The 7,920-nt window shown below is 39.1% G+C and overlaps 1 protein-coding gene across 3 annotated transcripts in view; it reads right to left on the reverse strand.

The window, feature by feature from the left end:
- RHBDD1 (rhomboid domain containing 1) overlaps positions 1 to 7,280 on the reverse strand; it is a 28,517-nt gene extending 21,237 nt beyond the window's left edge. Inside the window, exons 1-3 of one of the 3 annotated variants that reach the window (XM_087725475.1) lie at positions 6,896 to 7,280; positions 3,112 to 3,230; positions 2,856 to 2,891 (exon numbers count right to left, since the gene is read on the reverse strand). The gene's annotated coding sequence lies outside the window, so the exon portion shown is untranslated. The remainder of the gene's footprint in view (positions 1 to 2,855; positions 2,892 to 3,111; positions 3,231 to 6,895) is intronic. The other 2 variants (XM_014057510.2, XM_014057587.2) reach the window with 2 other exon arrangements.
- Between the last annotated feature and the right edge of the window lie 640 nt (positions 7,281 to 7,920).

The following is a 7,920-nucleotide window of genomic DNA, read 5'->3' on the forward strand; positions in this document are numbered from 1 at the left end:
AAGTTGTACCTCGAGGTCTATCCATATATCATACAGATATAGGGAGAGTGAACAAGTGAGAAGATAATAGAAACAATTTCATTGAAAATTTACTTCCTACCGTGTTTCCCCAAAATTACATGTCCTGATAATAAGGCCATGCCACATTTTTCTGGTGGGGAAAAATATAAGCCCTCCCCCGCAAATAAGCCCCCTGGACAACCCCCACCTCCAACCAGAGCACTGTTCACCACCTAGCGATATTCCAAAGGTGCCAAGCCGCCAGAAGCGGGAGGGAGGCAAAGGTGATTGCGCCTTCGGGTACCGCTAGGTTGGTGAGCGGCTCTGTGTCCAGATGAAGAGGGGGGTTGCCAGGCAGCTGCTCTCTTGCAAGCAGGCTCTCAAAGAGTCAGGCACAGCCTCATGGGCGAATGGCTGCATTGCGCTGTCACAGCAGCGCAACACAGCAGCCAGGAAGCGACCACGCTCACGAGCAGCCACCCAGCAACCCCCCTTTCCAACCGGGCACAGTGCCATTCACTGACCTAGGGGTATCGCCAAGCCACATGAGCACCTGTTCGCCGCTGCCCGGCTCCCGCAGCTTGGCACTTTCAAAATGCCAGTGAATGGCACTCTGCACGACTGGAGAGGGGGGTTACGCGAGCGGCTGTTCCGCTCTCGCTCACACACCTCCCAGCCTCACAATGCCCTGGCCCAGCTCTCCCCGCAGAGCCAGGGCACCTCCGCCACCGCATGGTTTTTTTCCGGCTTCCAAACCGAGTCTTCTGGCAGTGGCCGCTCTGGGAGTACACTTTATGGTTGTACGCTCTGCCGGCAGCTGGCCCATAACCATAGAGGGTACGCCCAGAGCGGTCACTGCCGGAAGACTCGATTTGGAAGCCACAGAAAAAGCCATGCGGCAGCGGCAGTAGAGGTGCCCTGGCTCTGCAGGGAGAGCCATTCACCCATGAGGCTATGCCCGGCTCTTTGGGAGCCCACTTGCAAGAGAGCAGCCGCCCGGCAACCCCAAAATAATAAACCCTCCCCTCATAATAAGGCCCAAGCCATATTTTGTGGGTAAAAAGAAAATAAGTAAATAAAATATTTTTGGGGAAACACAGTATATACTGCTCTACTACATTTTAAGAGATCGGGAAGGGGGGGGGATATGAAACAGAAGTCTCCGGGTGCCATTTAAATTTTTTCTTCCTTACTTTCTAATATTTATACATTTTCAAAAATTATGATTTTTTAAAAAGTATAACCAATTTATCAATGCATTAAATTTGCATGCAGGTAATTTTGTTCTCCCATCAGACTCCTGATGTCACTGCTTTGTTGCTTAAAATGGTGGAGGGAGGAATTATTTGAAGCAGGATTTAAGGATTTAATAACATTTTTTCATTCAAAATGCATCACTAGACCAACTTTACAATTCCATGCATATAAAGTTAAAACTAATTTAAAATTTTCAATGAGACTTGGTCCAAAATAAATGTGTATAATATTTGTCCAAGGCAAGACCAAGAATATAGGTAGATCTCATTGGGAAGAATGAAGCAGCTAGAAAAAATAATTTTTGATAAAAAAATTTAGAGGGAAGCAATTTTTTTCAAAGTTTTTTACTCCACATTTTTGCAAAAAGTATATTTTACCTGCTTTTAACTAAATGAAAATTGGAGAAAATTATTCTGAATATTTTCATGAAACAGATTGTCAATATTTTCATTTGTTTAAAAGTTCTTTTTCCAATCTCTTATCAATCGATTATTAAAATATTAATTAAATAGCAGACAATGCAGATTTTGTTTCCTCCAATGATTTTTAAAACATACACCTTTCAAAATGTACGTGCTTGCAGATTAATTTTGAAATGGGTATCTGCCTTTCAGTTAAGACAATTACATGCTTATATATTCTCACCTATAAAGAGAAATATCTGTGATTACAGATTCTAATAATTTTTGTATAGAAAATATTTAAGGAATGTTTACACTGAATAACAATGGACTGTTTGTTTCATTTGCAATATTATGCAGCTTTTAATTTCTTAAATCATATACTGTATGTCATTATTGTTTGAGAGGGGAAAGGTGTCTATCATTAAGTCATGCAACAATAAGGCTGTACTTAGCCATGGTCATGATCCACTATTGTATCATTACTTCTTGTCAGATGGGCAGCTATATAAATTTGATTAATAAATAAACTGAATTATGTCCGCTTACATGTTATTGGTTTTCAGCCTAAAAAGTGCTTCCATGAAACATTAAAAGAATACCAAATAGCTTAATATAATAATAAACATACTAAAACTGCACAACAAAAATAAACGCTAAACGTAAGGTTTAATTAAAAAGAAGGATTTATCTTCAAAATAAATTTTCATGGGAGTTAGTCAGGTGCCCTTTGAGAAATTCAAAGTAAGAATACAATGCAGAGAACCTGAAATACAAGCGTACTCATTCCTTTTTCTACAAACAAAAAGGATATTTATCCCCCCCTGTAACTCAATGTAACTTGATAAGTAACTCAAAGTGGCAAACATACATAATAGTTCTGTATCCTCCTATTCTCCCCACATCAACCCTGTGAAGTGGGTTGGACTGAGAGAGTGACTGACCCAAAGTCACCCAACTGGCTTTCATGCCTAAGGCAGGACTAGAACTCACAGGCTCCTGATTTCAAGCCAGCGCCATACTACTACATCAAATTGACTCTCTCTTATCTCTTAACTATCTTATTCCATGATTGGAGGGTAACAGGTTTTCATCTAATTGTTGAACTATCAAGAAAATACATGCATATTAACTTAAAGAGAAAAAATAATTATGATTCCAATTTTATTCAAGTTGAGAAATGTTTTAGAAGTTTACCTGATCAATTAGGCAATATTTGTGACATCATTTAGGCTGGAGTTATTTTCATTCAGCACCAAATTTGGAAAAAAATTAAGATGAAATTTAATTATTCATATAGCAAAATTTTATACATATAAAATTTCTATTGCAACGGAGCTCACTCCCAAGTAAATAGGTAAAGTATTAATCAAGCACAGCAATACTAAATGGAAATCTAAGTGCTTCCTTCAACTATACACAAGAAAAATAGAAATAGGAAAGGATAACATACTTTTTTTTTAAAAAAATCTTGCTGTATGCAATTAATTTTGGGGAGTTTAGGCTCCTCTCCTTCCATCTAATGTGGCATACTCTTTCTCTTATCAAAGCAGGTGGGGCTTTCCTGGGTTTCTAATGTAGAAAGAGTGGGAAGAATCTAATGTCAGTCTCTTTAGTCTGAAGCCAGAGGCATGTCTCCAACCTTGGAACAAACTGAACAAATTTATAGCCTAGCAAACTATCTCAGGAACAAGTCCTTTCTTGCTCAAAGCAGGTTACTCTGACCTCAGCAGAAACAATCTGATGTTATGCCAAGCTGAAAAGCAAAGTCTATGCAATGCTTAAACCTTCAATGCTTTAGATCCAATGTGGATACATCTGCTTTATTTGATACGATGAGATTCAACTACAGTTTTGTAGGCTTATTTAGTGTACACAGAAGCATATTATTAAATAGTAAACTTCTACACAAGCAGCAATGTAACTTGATTTAAAGCGTAACACATATATGAAGTCTAAAAACTATACTTGTGTACTGTAGCTACTATGTGATCATCACTTTTTACTATACAATAATTCTTAAACTGCAATGATATCCAATACTAACGCAACTCCTTATACATAGACCTGTGAAGGAATGAAGCTGGGTGGCTGTCTGCTCTTATGGAGAGTAGTTGCAGTCTGCAGAAACCCATTTTCCCCCATACATTCAATCACAAATATCCAAACTGGCATTCCAGCGGCTGTTATAATTGAGCCACGCCTTATCATTTTGATGGATGTGCTGACTTGACGTCCAGAGGCAAACTAACCCCACTCAGATCTTAGCTTAGAAAAGCAAACACTAAGTCAGAGAGGGATATGCGCAGCAGGAAAGGTGATAGCAAACAGTGCACAGACAAGGAAGCACAGGCAAGAGGGCTACTGCATTATTTAACTGCCAAGACCATAACCTATGGTGAGCAGCATACCCTGTTGGGTATCCTGCCTGGAGTTTGGAGCTTTGCCTGGAGCTCATCAGCAACTAGAAAATGAGCAATCACAATGAAACAACACCCTATCCCAATTAGTTCAAGAACTTTGGCGGGAAGGCAAAGACTGCACACTACTTGATAGACTGAGACTTTTGTTTCATCTGATTATTAAAAGACTGAGTATAAAGGATTGAGTATTAAAGACATAATTACGAGAAAGGTGGAGTTGACCCAGACCAACAGACTGTTGTTGGGAAAGTGTGTGTTGCAATAACGCATTGTGTAGGTTTCTGCTATGCTGCGGTGTGCCCAGATCTTGGAAAGCAAAAAACCCTACAAGTTCTTGTTTACTATTTGTTTCGCAACCATTAGAAGTTATGACGGCACTGAAAATGACTCATGATAGGTCCTCACAGTTACAACTATTGCAGCATACCCAGAGTTACATGAACACAATACAGAGGCTTGGCAATTGGCTTGCATTTATGACGTTTGCAGCATCGTGGAGTCCTGTAAGTGCCATTTGTGACCTTCCCAGCGAACTTCCAACCAGCAAAGTCAATTGAGAAACCAACAGAAGATTGCAAGTTGTGGTCACATGAAGTCTAGCTTAAGAACTGTAAATGAGTCACTTAACTGAGACAAAAAGTTCATAAAATTGGATGAAGTCATGTGATACCTCACTTAACAACTGCACTACTTAATGACAAATTTTCTGATTTCTATCATGGTTGTAAGTCAAGGACTACCTGTATTATTTAAGTACAAAATTCAATCTTAGGTGGCTTACAACTTCAGGGCCATTCATAATCCTAAAAACCTGTTCATAAATTGTTTCAGAAAAGCATACTTCATTGACATAAATTAGACATAAAAAAGTAATGAACTTATAAAGTTGAAAGTAGTAATTTGGGCTATCATATCTTTCTGCTCTATGCATGAAGTCAAATTAAAGCTGTTGCAAGAGAGCCAACCACGTCTTTGGGAGACTAGTCATATTCTCAAACTGCTCATGCTGTTAATAAATTTCTTCTAATCTAGCTTCCTGTCACTTAAAGCCATTATCCGTATCTGAAATGAAAAAGAACACGTCTTGGATTTTTGAATGAATTTGATTGATTACTACAAATGAAATACTAATTTCTGCAGCAGGGCTGTGTGAAATTAAGAGTATTTCATTACCCATATAACTATAATAAATGAAAAAGAAAAAAAACATCTCAAATTTGTCATGGTCCAAATATCATGGGCTAATTTCTCCCCTTGAAATCTCTCAAGCCCCTTATAATGCTAAAAATACATACATTTTTCCAGAGGCCACAGATATTTTAAAAGGCCAACCAGTTTTTCACCCTTGATTTAAAGCACCATATAAACTATGGTTTGTGATATGAGCTACAGAGATTTCCCCATAGTATCCCCTCCCCTTTTCACTTAGCACTATAACACAACAGGAAACTGTTTCTTAATTCTTATTCCTTGAACCATATCAATTTCATAACCCTTGTTTTGCAATGGGCGTGTCTTTAATAAACCAGTTAAAATTAATCTAATTCTATCATATTTGGATAAAATAGAAATTATCAAAATAAATTATCAAAAAAATAAGACAAAGCATCTAGAGCAGTGGCTCTCAACCTTCCTAATGCCGCGACCCTTCCTAATGTTGTGGTGATCCGCAACCATAAAATTATTTTTTGTTTTCTGTATTTTTTCAAAAATATGTGTTTTCCAATGGTCTTAGGCAACCCCTGTGAAAGGGTCGTTCGACCCCCATAGGGGTCCCGACCCACAGGTTGAGAACCACTGATCTAGAGTATTAACCACCCTAAATGTTCTTATTTACACATTGGAAGTATATTAATTCAGCAGAAATTTCTTCTGTCCATAAACAAGGTGAGATACACAAAAGCGTTTTGCAGATTCATGGAATTTAACTGGCCATAAGAGAATATGACCAAAAAACCTTTCCATCATTTAAAAATGTCATGTTATCATTGTATGAGGGTAATCATGCAAATGCATAACTTTAGTACAGTAGTTTAGATTAGAAATACCAAACTCTAGTTAAAAATTCCATAAAGGAATTCTGGGAAATAAATAGCTAGAAGATATGGTAAAAGAACATAAAAATGTCTGCTGAACAGATCTACTATAATCTACAGACCTACAGAAAATATGCTGAATAAAACTTTTACAAAAGTTTACAAGGTATACAAGGAACCATTAAGGGATTCTTTTATGATTTATGGAAGAAAATAGATCAATCTTTTGCAGTATCACCATTAAAGATGAAAAAAGGGCTAAGTCCAAATATAAGATGTAATAGGATCACTCCCTCCTTTGTTTCAATTAAAAGGTATTGTGTTGGGGTGAAAAGTTAAGTAATTAAACAACAGAAGCAGTTAACTCCTATCCCCATGTATTTTCACACTTTAAATTATTCAAAAATATATTTTCTTCAATATTTATTATACAAATACTTTTCAACAATCTACTGCTAAACATAAGTTAAAAGATGCAGATTTTTTAAAAAAAAGTCCAAGCAACTATGCTGTGGCTGTTGAATCTGTTTGTTTCAACTAACTTCAGAATCAAAAGCTGTATTTAACCAGACTTTTCCTATTTAACCAAATTTGGGAGAAAGGAAAATAGAAGAACTATTTTAATACTTTAATGACTATTAAATCATTAATAAAAAAACCTAATTATTTCAAGTGTGTATGAGCCACCTCTGTCCCTTGGGCAGTTGCAAACATTATCAAAAAACAAAAAAGTTCTCCCGAGCTTGAGGCCCTTCAAATTCATTAGATGCTAACTCACCTGGAGGGCACAAAGAAAGAGGGAAGCGGTAAGGTCAGTAGGAGAACAGAGTGATCTGCAATAATTGAATTATAAGAGAATATGCAGTAATCTTAGATGTTATGATTTCTGGGCGACTGAGTAACGAGACCGAGCTTAGACCGAACCGGAGGAGACTCTCAACAAGACCCGTGAATCGAAGACTATTAGAACATCGCCTCCTTTCCCATTCCGTTCTACTGCCTTAGGAGCCAATTTACTCAAAAGTTACAAAGCAGAGGTGGTCCACCCTGCCCAGACGCCTTTCCGTGCACAGTCCCTCTCTCGCACTTGGAGGAGGAAGAAAAAGACCCCATCCCCAGCCTCAGAAAGCGCCTCCACCCCCTCTACCGGAAATGGGAAACGAGCCTCCTCCTCCTCCTCCTCCTCCTCCTCCTCCTCCAGGCCGTCACAGGCTCAATTTACGCCAGGCGTTGCGTGCGATTACGGCAAGGCGAGGTTTATGCGCCGGAAACAGCCCACGTGACCCGCTCGCTGCTCAATCAGAAGCCACAGCGATCCGTCTCTGTCATGAATCAACCTCGGGAACGACGCATGCGTCACATGAAATTGTTTTGTTTTTTGTTTTTTTTTTACGTCGCGATGTGTGCGGTTGTCTCGTCGTCCGCTTTCTTTCCTGCAAAATAAAATAAAATGGATTCACAGCTTAATTCGGGGATTTGTTTACTTGTACCTTGACTTTAATTCAAGTCGACTTCAACATTAAGCACTCTTACGTTTTGTTTTTTAATTTGAGCCGTAATTACTGGGGTAACTTCCCCATGCGTCACAGGGCTGTCTGGGGGGGGGGGGGAGAGCTGTAGCAGCAGATCGGCACCTTAGGGGGGCTAAGTCCTCACTTCAATTGGTGTGGGGGGGCAAGAAAGAAAGCTTAATGCGTCGCCTCTGCCAGTGTCCAATGTGTTCGGTTGGGAGAAGCTGCCCCTTATTTACTACGTGATGCGGCGGTGGGGACTGAGAGAGTAGTGCCTAGCTGGGGACTTGCA

The sequence above is a fragment of the Thamnophis sirtalis genome, unplaced genomic scaffold, assembly GCF_051295495.1.
Source record: "Thamnophis sirtalis isolate CommonGarterSnake01/CBP01778 unplaced genomic scaffold, rThaSir2_p1.2 scaffold_11, whole genome shotgun sequence".
Lineage (NCBI taxonomy): Eukaryota > Metazoa > Chordata > Lepidosauria > Squamata > Natricidae > Thamnophis > Thamnophis sirtalis.